General features: G+C 39.0%; 1 long non-coding RNA gene across 1 annotated transcript in view; it reads right to left on the bottom strand.

Annotated features, from left to right (window-relative positions):
* The window catches only part of LOC118546055 (uncharacterized), a 181,706-nt gene extending 166,084 nt beyond the window's left edge, over positions 1–15,622 (bottom strand). The window contains exon 1 of the long non-coding RNA XR_013445362.1: positions 15,427–15,622. This is a non-coding gene — a long non-coding RNA (uncharacterized LOC118546055). The remainder of the gene's footprint in view (positions 1–15,426) is intronic.
* Between the last annotated feature and the right edge of the window lie 282 nt (positions 15,623–15,904).

The raw sequence follows: 15,904 nt of genomic DNA on the forward strand, positions 1-15,904 counted from the left end.
AAGAATCTGTGGCCTTAATGATCAGATATTTGGACTGCAGGCAATTTAGGGACACGTGAGCATTTTCCAGATGAAGAATGAAGCAAATGGTGTGATTTGTTCCCTCTTAACTCCTCAAATTATAGAGGACTCACATTTCCCTCCCAACTTGAGCAAGGCAAGGCTAATTTTACATTTCCTACTCTTGTGTCTCCAAGGATTAGGAGTGCAGAGCATGCATCGAAGACTGAGCTAATTATTTTCTAGACACCCTGAGGAAAAATCAACCGAAGTTCTCGGTTTTATATCTGAGAATATTCTGTGGGTCTCTACTTCTCAAAATAAATGGCTTCTCCTCCTGAGGCAAATCCTGTTTCCGGTTTACTTGTCTGTCCTCACCTCCCGTCTTCATGCCTCTAGCTGCAAGGAAAACTTCTCTTCTTGGTATAAACTAAATAAGAGATATGACTCCCAAGGAAGTTTGGTAAGAGATTATAGATAAAGAAATGCAAACAGTTACATTTCTCTAAAATGGAAACTTAGGCTTCCCTGGAAAATAGTTTCAGCATTTTGTAGGTGAGCTACTTGCTGATTGCTCATTATCATTTAGTTGAAAACAATAGCTGTCATAGTAGAGCCAGAAGGAAATCTCTTCAGCTGCTTAATTTTCCTTTTTCTGCCTCACGTTTACTGACAAGTTATATCTTTCAGATGATGGGTATTTGTGGGGTCAGAAGATATTTGTCCTTTAACAAGTTTAAGTGTTAAGGACTTTTCTGGTCAAGCTCCAGAAGAGCCCTGTCTCCCACCCTACCCCACCCCCACCTGCCCATCCTCAAAGGGGAGAGAACGGTAAGGTCCCCTTACCCTGGCTTGCCAGGCACTGGCTTCCCGAGGTGAAGTAGGGAGAAAATGATCCCTTTTCTCCAGTTACAAAAGGATGGGGCCAGGCCCTGTAGGTTGTCAAGTATAAAACAAAGCAAAACTGTGATATTAGCTCCATAGTCGACTTTTCTTTCTTTGGACCCAGCAAAGGAGAAGAAGAGGGCCACACAGCCACCCAATCAGTATGTGGCACGTTGGCATTCCAATGCTGAGAGGCCAAAGCACACCTAGGGTCCTTACTAGGCCCGGACATAAGAAGAGCTGCAATCTGTTTATTAATTGTTTTTAACTGCGCTGTTGGAAGAGGTGTTCCTGGACCACCTGCCTCAGAACCACTTGAGAAAGGTTTTTAAAAACGCCTGCTCCTGAATCAGAATTGCTGGGATGAGGCCAGGGAGCTGCATTTTTCATGACCACTCAAGAGTCTTAGAAACCCGTGTGTTCCAAAAGCCCTATTTATACACCAATACCATTACATTTTCAGTTATGTAAAATAAGCTGCTATAATTTCTCTCTGAGGAAGACATTTTTTCGGATGGGGGTGTGAATCAATGAGAGTACATTTACCTAATCCTCAAAATATCAGTTTATAGTCTTTGAGGCATGTAGGAAATTTCGTCTTGAAACTTTTTTTTTTTTTTTGATGGATTCTAAGTTTGTTTGTTTGTTTAGGGAGAAACTGACAGCACTGAATTGATCTAGAGCTAACCAATTCAGAAAACTTAAATATCAAATTTACTAGACTTGGTTATCAGCTACCAACTGAATCTTCAAGAAGGTCCCTATATATAAACGAAGCTAATCATTGGCTATTCAACCCCCTTGATTCAACAAGACTTGAAGAGGACCATTTGGATTAACTGATTATACAGACACTGCCATAGACATTACTGTAGCAAGAGGGGAGAAAACCAAATAGAAAATGATGTATCAGCATTTCATTTAAATATGAGCTCTTTCTTTGATATTTATATTTATGTTTTGCTTTTTTTTTTCTGATCTTAAGAATGGTGGGCAAGCAGACAACTTCTGGTGAATATTGGAAACTAAATATCTTGTCCCCAATTCAGGCCAACTTGTAAATTTTCATCCATAAGGTCACATATGGCTTAAGAACTACTGATTTTATCTTTTACAAATCAAGAAAATCAATTCATTTGGGGGACCCGAGTCTGCAGAAGTTTTATCGGCCAATGTCATCACTGAACTTCATGTAACAGCAAGGCACATTCTGGGGCAGGCAGACTACCTAATCCCTTTGCTTAATATTCTTTAAAAATGAACTTCTTGTTCCACAAAAAGAACAAGAAGTTTTTTGATAGGTAAACATTATAAACTAAGGAAGACAACGGAATAAAACCACATGACATGATCATGATCAGAACCAGCTGACAACAAGAACTATAGTCTCCAGCAACCTACTACTTATTCTACAAGATACTAACAATGGGACTGGTTAGTTTTTGCTGACTTCCCCGGTTGGCATCATACACAGTTGAAGTACAAAACACTGCAACAGTACAATCAAATTTTAGGAAGAAGCAGAAGATATCAGGAGAGGCCACTCTTCGGATTTTAAGTTAATATAACACATACATTGAAAAACTATCCAGTGATGATAAATTATACCATATTTAAGGGCATTATATATTATAATGAATACATACATTAGGCATACATACCTAAACTAAGAAAAATTCCCTTGTTAAATACGCATAACCTATAGCTTAGTTTATATCAGTACAAATTGAAGTTGGTACAGGGTAGGAGAACTTCCTCATAAGAGATTTATAGAATTACCCAAATTTGATAACAGAAGAACGCCCTGGAACATGACAACTCTGAGACTGTGGCTTTGAGTGGGGAAAAAAAAAATCCTGCATCAATTTAATGTAGATATTAAAATAATTTATTAAAATTAGGATAGCTCTGATGACATTTAGGTGAGGAAGTTTCCTTTCTTAGTGAAATAATGGGCACTCCACTGTAGGTAATGACCTATGAGGGGAGAATGAATACCGATAGGCAAATAACAGGTACTTGGATTATATAGGAGTTCAACATAAGTTATATGTCCTAAAAGAATCTTCCCCTCCTCCCAGTTTTCCTACTTGAGCCCAGCAAAAAAGGGGCTTTCTCTCTTGGGAGAAAAAACAAAAAAGATGGAATCACCATGAATCTCAATGCATGGGATTGAGCATGAGGAAGATATAAATGATGATATCAAAATATTAGTAGTAGGGTAGATGGAAGGCTCATTTACTGAGATGATAGGCACTGCGGAAGGGATAAATCTTGAAAACAAAAGTTATACTTCATCTTATACTTTATTTAATCTTCACAGGTGGCTCTGAAATTTGGAAAATATTATCACCTGGTTTAATGATGAATAGGAAATTCCACGGTTTCCCAGAATAATGTATCCTAAGGCCTTTTCTTTTTCTAGTTAAACTTCATGACTGGTTAAAGACCACATTTATTTAAGCAACATTGAGTGAGCATTTACCTTGCACCAGGAATTCTGTAAGGACAAGGATTAATGTCCCAGCTCTAGCTTTCTTTCTAATGGAGGATACAAATATATAAACAGAAATTACAATTTAAAGTAGTGGGTACAATATTAGCGATATCCAAGGAATACTTTGGAAACTCAGAGGAGGATACTTCCATTGATCTAGAAGTGGGAGTGAGAGCAAGAGAAAGTTTCCTAGCAAAAGTTACATCCGAGCTGAGGCTTAAAGGACATGCTTAGGAACTAGATGTAAAAGGATCATGTGTAGGACTAGTGGGGGTAGAGACAAGAGAATGAGCAACCAGCATGATTAATAAGTTACATAAAGTTTTATAGCCTGAAAAAGAAGTTAAATGCTATATCATGAAGATGTTTGAAGGAATATGAAAGAGTGTGGAGTTTATAATATAATGGATGGCAAGGGAACACTGTTGGGTTCTCAGTACAAAGGTGGTGCGGCCAAATATCCAATTTCAGATATAGCATTCTGTTGGCTGTATTGAAGGCAGACATGAGGGTACCAAGGATGAAGGGAGGAAAATCAATTCAGACATGTCTACAACAGTCTAGTAGTCCCAATTAGGTGGATGACTGTTCATAAGGAGAGGAGCAAATGGACCAGAGAACTAATTAAAAGGTAAAACCAGCAGGGAATGTCCCTGAACAGATACACTAAACCTGAAGGAAGGAGTTAAGGATGAACCACATGTCCAACTTGGGTTGCTGGGTGGCAGGTGAAAACAAGAACCAAATAGGGAAGAAGATAGGAGTTTAGGATGAGACATTTGAGTCTGAGGTTCTAGATGGGATAGGACTAAAAACAGATTCTAAGACTTCTAAGATTAGTGCTTCTCTTCTAAAGAGTTCCTTGAAAATAGCCACTTGCCCATTATTAAGATACAGTAAGGACTTGTAGTGATTAAGATAGCAGAGTTTCTTTATCTTTTTTTTTTTCAGACATTCCTATGAGATCAGATTGATAAAATTCTATAGGTGGTTACATCTTTGGCACTTCCGTACAGGGTTGAGGGAGTTCACTGTATATGACTCATCAACAATGCTGATATGTAACATGAGCTGTCTTTATTTTGTTAAAGGGAAGATTGTAGAGGAAAATAGCATTGTTTCTCAGTGTGTTCTTTTCCCAGCAAGAACATTGTTTGGGTATCCTACCACTTAATCCAGCCAAGAAACGAAGTTCTCTTCTCCCTACAGCACGTAGTTCACATCTTGAGTTTACTCCTGGGTGCAAAAGAGCTTTGTTTTCATAAGAAGATTCTGGAGTACGGGCCACAACTCAAACACAGAAGATCTACCACACAGATGTACAGAATTTTGTTTTTAGATCAAAACAGGAGAGAGAGCTGGTGCAGACCTTATGATGGGCAAACAAAAGTGAAAAGCAAATAAAAAATGATATAATTCCAAGGATCATTCTTTCTGTGCAATTACTGTCCAGCACATTGGAATGTTTCTTGAAAAATAGAGAATACAATTTTAAATTAATTACAGATTGTCTCTAGAAAAATAATAGATTAGAATTTAAAATGGAATATTTTGTGACTTACATTCAAAGCATGTGCTTTTATAAAGCTTGGTGCTTTGAAAAAAAATCCACCCTATCCAAAATTGATTTACATATAAAAATGTTAAAATTGGGATACTATTCAGCCATAAAAAAGAATGAAATCTTGCTATCTGTGACAACATGGATGGAAACTGAGGGCATCATGCTAAGTGAACCAGACAGAGAAAGACAAAGACCATATATTCTCACTTATACGTGAAATCTAAAAAACAAAACAAAACAAACAAACAAAAAAAACCAAGCTCATAGATAGAGATCAGATTGGTGGTTGTCAGAAAGGGAGTGGGAGGGGTGTCAAAAGGTACAAAATTCCAGTTATAAAATAAGTCATGGGGATGTAATATCTGTAGTTAATAATACTGTATTGCATTTCTGAAAGTTGCTGAGAGAGTAAATCTTAAAACTCTTCATCACAAGAAAAAAAATTCTTCATAACTATGGTGACAGACGTTCACTAGATTTACTGTGATGCTCATTTTGCAATGTATTCAAATACTGAATCAGCATGGTGTATACCTGAAACTAACATAATGATATATATATCAATTATACCTTAATTAAAAAAATAGACTGCACAATTGGAAAATGAAATGCAAGAGTTAAGCAAACCCAATATAATCAGTACTTTTTAGGAAATAATTAAAATGCACCTTAAGTATTTACCCATATACATTTTTTTTCTTTGCAATAACCTCATATAATCAAAACGTATTGGTTATAGAATGACCTAATGAATTTCTTTGAGAACACAAGTAGAAGTTCTATGTTAGGGGTACAACTTCTTTCATGATGGTATCAATTTTGAGTTATATATCAAGTATTCTCCATGCACCTGGATGGCTCAGTTGATTAAGCATCTGACTCTTGATTTCGGCTCAGGTCATGATCTCAGGGTCGTGGGATCATGCCTCACGTTGGGCTCCAGCCTCAGCTGCGGAGTCTGCTTCAGATTTTCTCTCTCTCCCACTCCCTCTGCCCCTCTCCCTGCTCGCTAAATAAATAAATAAATAAATAAATAAATAAATAAATAAAATCTTTAAAAAAAAAGTATTCTCCATGATTTCAATTCTGAGTTTATTAACTGAATACTCATGTGTAATATAAATATAATATATACCATAAATACCCGGTATAAGAGAAGGAAGTACAAAACTATATTTTAGATAAAGCATACTGGACATAATTTTAGAGCCAAAATATTGATTACTTTACAAATGAAAATATAAGTATTTCATTTTACCTTGATAATATTCTACAATACCATACCTGTAATATGCCAGCCTCATTTGACCCAGGGTATCTTACAGAAAGAATAAGGTTTAAGACATAAGTTTCTTCTTGAATTATAAACAAGAACCTTTTGAAAATTTCCAAAGTGCGAGAAAGGATTTGGCTTTAGTAAATTCATTAAAAAATCCAAGTATCAACATCAACAGAAAGGCAGACAACTGCAAGTAAAGCTAAAACAATAAAATAAAATAGGGATTTGTGATTCTAGAGTTTAGAAAACAAAATATTTTCTAAGTACATCAAGAACTTAGTCTGTTTTAAATCTCTGTCACATTAAGTGGGTTTACATAATATAAAAGATGCCCTGTCTCACATTGAGGTCTTTCAACCATTTGGAGTCTATTTTTGTGTGTGGTGTAAGGAAATGGTCCAGTTTCATTCTTCTGCATGTGGCTGTCCAATTTTCCCAACACCATTTGTTGAAGAGACTGTCTTTTTTCCATTGGACATTCTTTCCTGCTTTGTCAAAGATTAGTTGACCATATAGTTGAGGGTCCATTTCTGGGCTCTCTATTCTGTTCCATTGATCTATGTGTCTGTTTTTGTGCCAGTACCATACTGTCTTGATGATGACAGCTTTGTAGTAGCCAAACTGTGGAAAGAGCCAAGATGTCCATCAACAGATGAATGGATAAAGAAGATGTGGTATATATATACAATGGAATATTATGCAGCCATCAAAAGGAATAAGATCTTGCCATTTGCAACGACGTGGATGGAACTGGAGGGTATTATGCTGAGCGAAATAAGTCAAACAGAGAAAGACATGTATCATATGACCTCACTGATATGAGGAATTCTTAATCTCAGGAAACAAACTGAGGGTTGCTGGAGTGGGGGGTGGGGTGGGAGGGATGGGGTGACTGGGTGATGGACACTGGGGAGGGTATGTGTTCTGGTAAGCGCTGTGAATTGTGCAAGACTGTTGAATCTCAGATCTGTACCTCTGAAACAAATAATGCAATATATGTTAAGAAAGAAAAAAAGAAGAAGAAGAATGTAGCAGGAGGGGAAGAATGAAGGGGGGGAAATCGGAGGGGGAGAAGAACCATGAGAGACGATGGACTCTGAAAAACAAACTGAGGGTTCTAGAGGGGAGGGGGGTGGGAGGATGGGTTAGCCTGGTGATGGGTATTGAGGAGGGCACGTTCTGCATGGAGCACTGGGTGTTATGCACAAACAATGAATCATGGAACACTATATCTAAAACTAATGATGTAATGTATGGGGATTAACATAACAATAAAAAAATTAAAAAATAAAAAAAATTAAAAAAAAAAAAAAACTCTTAACTCCTTTGTTTCTCTGGGTCACTCTTTCAAGTTCAGTCGAACCTGTGTCTCTAGGATTGCCATCCCTAAGACCCCAAATAAACGCACCTATTTTATTCGGCACCTTCCAGTTTTGTCTTTTGTGGGTGCACACGTGCGCAGGGCCGCACGCGCACACCACACGGTGGCAACCATGTGGCGCCTGAGCATTAAAGAGGGAAGCAACACCACCGTGGAGCTTCTCAAACACTAGCAATATTGCATTTTGCCAACAACTGCCTCTTGAACTTGTGGATTGAAGATATGATTAGAAATTCATTCTGCTAATTAAAGGGGAATTTGAATCAAAGGAGAAAGGTGTAAGGAAAACTTCACATTATGATTTGAGGTCTAGGACTAGTGGTCAAGAGTACCCCAATGGTCCAATTTGCTCAAGCCAGGAAAATCAGTGCTGTGGTAAGGTGAAAATTTGAGTTAGATTCAGAGGCTTCTGTATTTTGCACTGAACTTTTATCTAAAAGTAAGGAAAGAAGCAGAGGAGATGTTATGTTTGAATTGGAAAATGGTTTAACAAAACAGGTTTGGTATTTCCAACCTAAGATTATTTTTCCTTGGGGTGCCAAATTCAAATGTAAATCACATGCTAATAAATATCCCTCAGACAGAGACCTCCCCTTCCTCAGGCAACTAACAGATTTTTTTTTTTTTAAAGAGAGAGAGAGAATGAGAGAGAGCACATGAGAGGGGGGAGGGTCAGAGGGAGAAGCAGACTCCCTGCCGAGCAGGGAGCCCGATGCGGGACTCGATCCAGGGACTCCAGGATCATGACCTGAGCCGAAGGCAGTTGCTTAACCAACTGAGCCACCCAGGCGCCCCAACTAACAGATTTTAAGAGACAACAAACACCCTAACTAACGCACCAGACTACAGAGAAAGTAGCAGCTGATCGCAGGAAGACAGAGAACTTGTTCAGAAAGGACTGCTAGGGATAGCTCTGGACTGGAATTCTAGCACCCCCTTTTGTCTCACAGACAAGATAAAAAGCAAAGAGGCACTTTAACAGCTTCCCAGTAGAAACTTCTGGAAACTCCAGATTTAACTAGGGATTTCCAAATTCTGCCTACACAAAGTGTAATTCCATAGCCTGCTCCTTCCTACATGTGTCTGTGTGTGTCTTGGGTTTGAACCCCTTACTTTTGAGGCACCATTATTTGTCCTCTAGCTTGTGAACTTAATGTGTAAGTAAGAGGACTCTTGAAAGAGGAGAACAGATACCAAGAATGGTCTGGGGCCTTGAATTTTCTAACCTATCCAACACAGGTCTTATTGGGGTTTAAAGCAGCCAGAAGTCACCTTTTGATAAAGTGTAGTAGTGCTTTTTGGCTCAAAAGTAGTTTTAAGGAACCAAGCATAGCTATAAACTCTTGGTGTATAACCTAGTTTTCTGTGGTAAAGAGTAAGGTAAAAATTACAGTAATTAAGAGTTCAACTATTTACCCAAACACTTTCCTTGTCTCTGGAAATGCTAGGGGGATGAAGAGTTTCAGAAAGATTCTGGTTCTGGGAATCCCTCTGCTGCTTTTGATAAAGGGGGATGAGATTCCTCCCCTATGCTGGAACTTGTACAAAGTGGGTCTTTTATCTGGAGCAGGAGAATGGGGATGAGTGTGGGAAGGGGGGTCTCCCTTACTTAGCTCCTAAAAAGAGACAGACCCTGGGGAGGGGCAGGCTGTTGCTGTGTGTGAATTATTCCCTCATGTGGCGCTGGCCATCCAGCCAGAAATTCCTTCAATAACCACTTAGTTTACTAACCAAACTTTAGTTTACTTCAGAATCACCTGGAGAACTTGTAGAAGATGAAGACTCGCGGGCCATCCTTTCCCAAAGAATCTAATTCTGTCATTCTGGTCGGAGACTTAGAAACCTATGTTTTTTTGTTTTTGTTTTTTGGTTTTTTTTAGATGTATTTATTTATTTTTAGAGAGCATGGGGTGCAGGGGCAGAGGGAAAGGGAGAGAGAATCTTTTTTTTTTTTTTTTTTTGAAGATTTTATTTGACAGAGACACAGCGAGAGAGGAAACACAAGCAGGGGGAGTGGGAGAGGGAGAAGCAGGCTTCCCGCTGGGCGGGGAGCCCGATGCGGGGCTCGATCCCAGGACCCTGGGATCATGACCTGAGCCGAAGGCAGAGCCACCCAGGCGCCCCAGAAACCTATGTTTTAAACAAGCATACCTGGTGACTTTAGTGTAGACAGCAGGGAGACCACATTTTGATGGTTAGGTCTTAGATTCCAGCCAGATGGTAGCTTCATGATAACCCAAGGAAAACCCAAGGGTGTTGATGAGGAAACAGAGATTAACGCATGTTTAAGAAGGGCAAATAACGGAGAAATTAAATAGAAATTAAATATAATTTATCTGGGAGGTCTACTGTCATGCTTTTCTGCCCTTCAATTTCAGTGGCTGCATTAGTTTGCTGGGGTTGCCATAGAAAGTACCACAGGTTGGGTAGCTTCAATAATAGGAATTTACTATCTCTCAGTTCTGGAGGCTAGACTTCTGAGATCAAGGTGTTGGCAGGGTTGGTTCCTTCTGAGGACACAGCGGACGGGGGGGAGGGGTGCGGAATTTTATGCCTCTCCTCTAGCTTCTGGTGGCCTCAGGCATCCCAGGCTTGTATAGGATGTTCTCTCCGTGTCTTCAGAGTTTACTCCCAATCAGGTCACAGTCACAGGTACTGGGAGTTAGGATTGTGACATGTTTTTGGAGGATACAGTTCAGCCCATAGCATCAGGACAGAGCTTTTTATTTTACTTTATGCTAATGCAAGTGCTGAAGATATGAAAGCGATGCGGTTCGAAAGGAAGAATGGGAATGGAAATGACCCATCCCGTATTTAAAAACTCCTAGGTAGTTAAAGGGCATGGCCCTTTTACAAGAAGCCCGAGGCGAAAACAAAAGTCTGAAGGAAGACTTAGAAATCAAACCCATTCAAAGCAGTAATTAGGGCTTTCTCACTGGAAAGCGAATCTAATGTCTGTTCCCCCCACAAGAGTCTTCGACCTATTTGCTTTGGCCTTGAAGTAGAGAGCCAGATACTGAGCAAGAAAAGCATTAGAAAGAATGGATGCTATCTTTGTATCTTAAAAAAACTACAGACTGAAAACTGAAGCTGAACCGACTTCAGGGGCTTCATGACGGACAGGCTTGCTGCCAGGACTGGCTATGAAATTTGGGGGGCCAGTACAACATGACAATGAGAGGTCCATTATTAAAAAAATCTATTAATAATTTCAGGACGGTGCCAACCATGGGGCGACTGTAAACAGGAACGCTCGGTGCGAGTGCACATGACACATGTCCATGGAGCCCGTCCTACTTCCTGCTCTGGGGCAGAGGTGTATGGGGGGTTGGGGCGGGTACAGCCTGGGGGCCTTAGTCTGGAACAGCAGCAAGGTTTCAAGGACTGGGCCAACTTTGATGGTTCACGGTAGCTATCTGGAGCATTGTCTTTGAATGCCAAAAAGCTGAAAAATGTACCATAATTGATTAGCAATATTCACCATGAGCATGGGATCTGTTTTACCATCCCTAGAAGTGATATCTTGACCGTAGGAAGGATATATTTTTTTAATCCCTTTGAAGTCCATCTCTCATCCCTCCTTCTCATCCATCCCGCAAATGATCACTGACCTCTTTTCCATCACTAAAGATTAGTTTTGCCTGGTACTGAATTTCATTTAATGCACTCAGCAATCTGTACTGTTTTGTGTTTGGCTTCTTTTGCTCAGCATGATGACTAAGATTCATCCACATTGTGACCTGAATTAGCAGTTCATTTTACCTTACTGTTTAAGGGAATTTATTGTAAGACTATAGCACAGTTTATTTATCATTCACCAGCTGGCATACATTTGGGTTGTTTCCAGTTCAGGGTTATTATAATGGATAAAGCTGGAACCAACAGTTATACACACATCTTTTTATCAATTTCTTTTTATTTTGTTTCCAGTTCTTCTGGGTAAATACCAAAGAGTAGAATTTCTGGGTAAGTGCATATTTTAACTTTATAAGAAATAGTGTTTGCACTATTTTACACTCCTACCAGCAACGTGTAAAAATTCTATGTGCTCCACATCCTTGCCAACAATGGATATTGATGGTCTTTTTAATATTAGCCCTTCTAGTGGGTGTGTAGTGATACGTCAGTGTAGTTCGAATTTGCATCCCTGAGACTAAGAATGTTGAGAATTTTTTTCATGTGCTTATTGACCATTCATTATAACGTGTCTACTCAAGTCTTTTATCCAATTTTTTAAAAATGTATACTTTTATTTTTTAGAGGTTTTAGGCTCACAGCAAAATAGAACAGAAAGTCCACATACACCACCTCTTCCTACACACAGCCTCCCCCACCACCAACATCCCACACCAGTGTGGTCCACTTGTAAAAGTTAACCATTGTGATATCACACTGTGTTGTGATTGTGTTATTATCAACCGAAGTCCATAGTTTACATTAGGTTACACTCTTAATGTTCATACTAAACAGACCTACTGCCTTAAAAACGCCCAGGGTTCTATCTACTCAACCTTCTCTCCACACCTATTTAAAGCTAAATAATATTCCACTATATGGATGGAATGCAGTTTGTTTATCCACTCACCTACTGAAGAACATCTTGGTTGCTTCCATATTTTGATAATTATGAATAAAGCTGCTATAAACAGCCAGATTTTTTGTGTGCACATAAGTTTTCAGTTCATTGGGTTTTTATCTGTTTAAAAAATTGGGTTGTCTTTTTACTCAGTTTTACCAAGAAAAAATTTTTCAACTCGAGTGTTTCTTTCTGATTAAACTTGGTAAGAAAAACAGTGATTACTAAAAATAAACTTTAATGAATACTTTAAACCTTAAAAATGCTCTGAAGTATCAAATAATTTCTTTTTAATTTAAATTCAATTAGCCAACGTATAGTACATCATTATTTTCAGATGTAGTGTTCAATAATTTATCAGTTGCGTTTAACACCCAGTGCTCATCCCATCACATGCCCTCCTTGATGCCCATCCCCCAATTACCCATCCTCCCACCCACCTCCCCTCCAGCAACCCTCAGTTTCTTTCCTATAGTTAAGAGTCCCTCATGGTTTTTCTCCCTCTCTGGTGACTTCCCATTCAGTTTTCCCTCCCTTCCCCTATGATCCTCTGCACTGTTTCTTATATTTCACATATGAGTGAAACCATATGATAATTGTCTTTCTCTGATTGACTTATCACACTCAGCATAATACCCTCCAGTTCCATTCTCATCAATGTAAATGGTAAGTGTTCATTCTTTCTAATGGCTCAGTAATATTCTTTTGTGTATATATATATATATATATATATATATATATATACACATATATATATACACACCACATCTTCTTTATCCATTTATCTGTCAACAGACATCTCAGCTCTTTCCACAGTTTGGCTATTGTGGACATTGCTGCTATGAACATTGGGGTGCAAGTGCCCCTTTGGATCACTACATCTGTATCTTTGGGGTAAATGCCTAGTATCAGATAATTTCTAATTACAACTAAAAAATTAATGACAGCTAGGTGTGTATTATAGTAATAGGATCCTTTCGAACTCTGGTGGAATGTGATAAACTTTTCATACTGTATAGCCTAAAGTATAATTGCTACTTATTGGCCTTTGTGGCCTCAGTATGGAATTTTAAAAATGTCAAAGCTCATACTCTCCTGAGGAAATTGTTGCTGCACCATTGGGACCAATGAATCAAAATAGACACTGGCCTGGGCATGGGAGATTCCTGGAGGACCTGGGGGACCTGCTATTCCCTAGTTGTTACCCCCTAGATGCTGGACTATTGGTATATTATTTGCCTATTTATGTGTAGATAATAAGTTATATGTAATCTTATAAATTTGCAATAAATGTTCCTGCATAAGAAACATTTAAGCCTATGGACTTAAAGTAGTCATGACCATCTATTTAGCTCATATGTCTGAGGGTCAGTAATTTGGACTAGGTTCAGCTGGGTAGTTCTTCTGCTCTCATCCAGGCTTTCTCCTACATCTTCAGTCAACTGCCAGTTCAGAGTGGTCTGAGATAGCCTGGTTTAGGAGTTCATCTCTGTTCCGCTTGGTTTCTCATCTTTCACCAGAGTATTTTGGGCTTGTTCTTATGACTCCAGAGCACGTTTCTGAGAGAGAAAGACCAGATGTGCACAAGACCTGTTTAGGCCTAGGTGTATAATTTACATAATATCATTTATACTGCATTTTATTGGTGAAGTCCTGTCCCAAGATAAGTCCAAATTCAAGGAGTGAAAAAAGAGGCTTTACCTCTTAATGGGAAAAAACAAAAGTCATATTGCCAAGGGGTGTGCGTATAGAGAAGAAAGCGACTGTGACCCTTTCTGCCAACGATTTACTATAATGGAGAATTTGATCAGGGAAGGGTCCAGGAGAGGCCCTGAGTCAGCCAAGGTTCTAGAAAGACATTAGAGGGGCCCGAGGTAGTAACTATTTACCAATTTCAATGGAAGTATTTCTGTATTTGGACAAGCAGTGCAGTCACATAGGTAAGCCTAAGCCAAACATCAGCCTTAGAAATAACGTTACAATGTTATGTTTTCAAAAGTAAAAAGGTAATCAAGTGACTACCTCCATTATTCCTACTTTGATTACTCACACACAGAGAAATCTTAACAGTTGGTCCAGTGATGCCTCAATTATCTAACTTCATTCACAGAGTCTAGGAGAAAACCAGTAACCCCTTTAAGATTAATATGGTTAAAACAAAACTACTAACATAGCTAATATTATATTATCTCAGGAAATGAAATACTGAATCTGGTTATTATAATCTGCCTGTAACTGGTAATATGGATCATGAGTGGGAACTATACAATTTAGTTGCCTTGGTTTACTTATTACTTAGTGGAAATATAAATACTTAAACCACGATCCAACTGATGGTTCTGTTACCTTTAGAAAACAAAAAAGCATGTGTTCTCAGATCAAAAATATTCTTTAGTCTTTTAACTATGCTGGAGCTTTGATTCCAAAATATCATTCTTTCAGTAAGTGATATAGTAACAGAGTCCTTTCAAACTCCTCCTGAAGTCTGACCAATCTTTTTCCATACGATATGGCCTAAGGTACAATTTCTACATATTGGCCCTTATAGACCCAGTATAGAATTCTTAAAACATAAAATCTCACATTCTCCTCCAAATGAAAGCATCCTTAAAACAACTTCACCTCTCCCCAGCTCACCTATACTGGGGTTCTCTAGCAGTCACAATGCTAGATCTATGTATGGATTAAGAGTATATCAATAATTACTTGGTAATAGAGGTCCATCAGTAAGTTTCTCCACTAGTCACTGAACCATAATTTATTCATAGCAATAAACCCCCAAAAGTAAAGAAATCATGACTCTCTAATCTTTGAATCTTAATTTCTGGTGTTCACTGATCACTTCCTTCCTAGCACAATGCGATGCATATGGGAGTGGCAAAGCAGTAATCGACAGACTAGTCATATATATATAGCAACCACCAAAATAGAAACCTGGCCCACCTGCACAATAAAACACGCTTATTAGATTCAACTTCTCTCAGCTACTCCTTAACTGGAAATCAGCAGATGAAGACAGTCATATGGAAAAAGGGGCTGAGGGCCAAAGGCTGTTTTTACCTTGTGAATTACATTAAGCAGATAAACCGAAGATAACTATTAGCTTAGGGCCAGAGAAGCAGGGTCTGAAAACGATATTTAAAAGAGTTTAAAAGAAATTAGGCTGCAGGCAAGACACCTCCACGCACGCACTTTGCCACACATAAATAGCAAACGCAAGAGAAAATATGAAAATACGACCCACCACATGAGCATTTCACGAAGGTCTCACTGGTCAGTGATGTTTCCTGTGGTAAGTACAGGAAGATGAGTGAAAATATTCTAGGGTGACTACAGTTTTTGAGCTCTCCACAGGCCGCAGTGAAGCTGTGACTGCAAGATGCTGCTACGTTTCTCAGAGGAAAAGCTCATGGTCAGTGAGGCTTGCATGAAAAAGAATCAAGTGGAGCCACCTGCGCTGCCCATTGTCACGGTGACCTCACTTGCTGAGAGGTGGCCGAGGTGAGGCAAGCACGCAGCCCTGTGTTCAAGTGTGAGGTCTCCATAAGTCAAGGACTTGGAAGGACATTTCTAGTCCCTCAACTGTTTTCCCAGGTGAAAATAGCAACTGGAACATTCCACTCCCATTAAGAATACTGATGTTTTTTTCTTGTTTTAGTCACAGGACTGTGCAGTGATCTTAAAGGAACTCGGAATACAGGGAGTGGATATTGATTATCATA

This window comes from Halichoerus grypus, chromosome 2 (assembly GCF_964656455.1).
Source record: "Halichoerus grypus chromosome 2, mHalGry1.hap1.1, whole genome shotgun sequence".
Classification (NCBI taxonomy): domain Eukaryota; kingdom Metazoa; phylum Chordata; class Mammalia; order Carnivora; family Phocidae; genus Halichoerus; species Halichoerus grypus.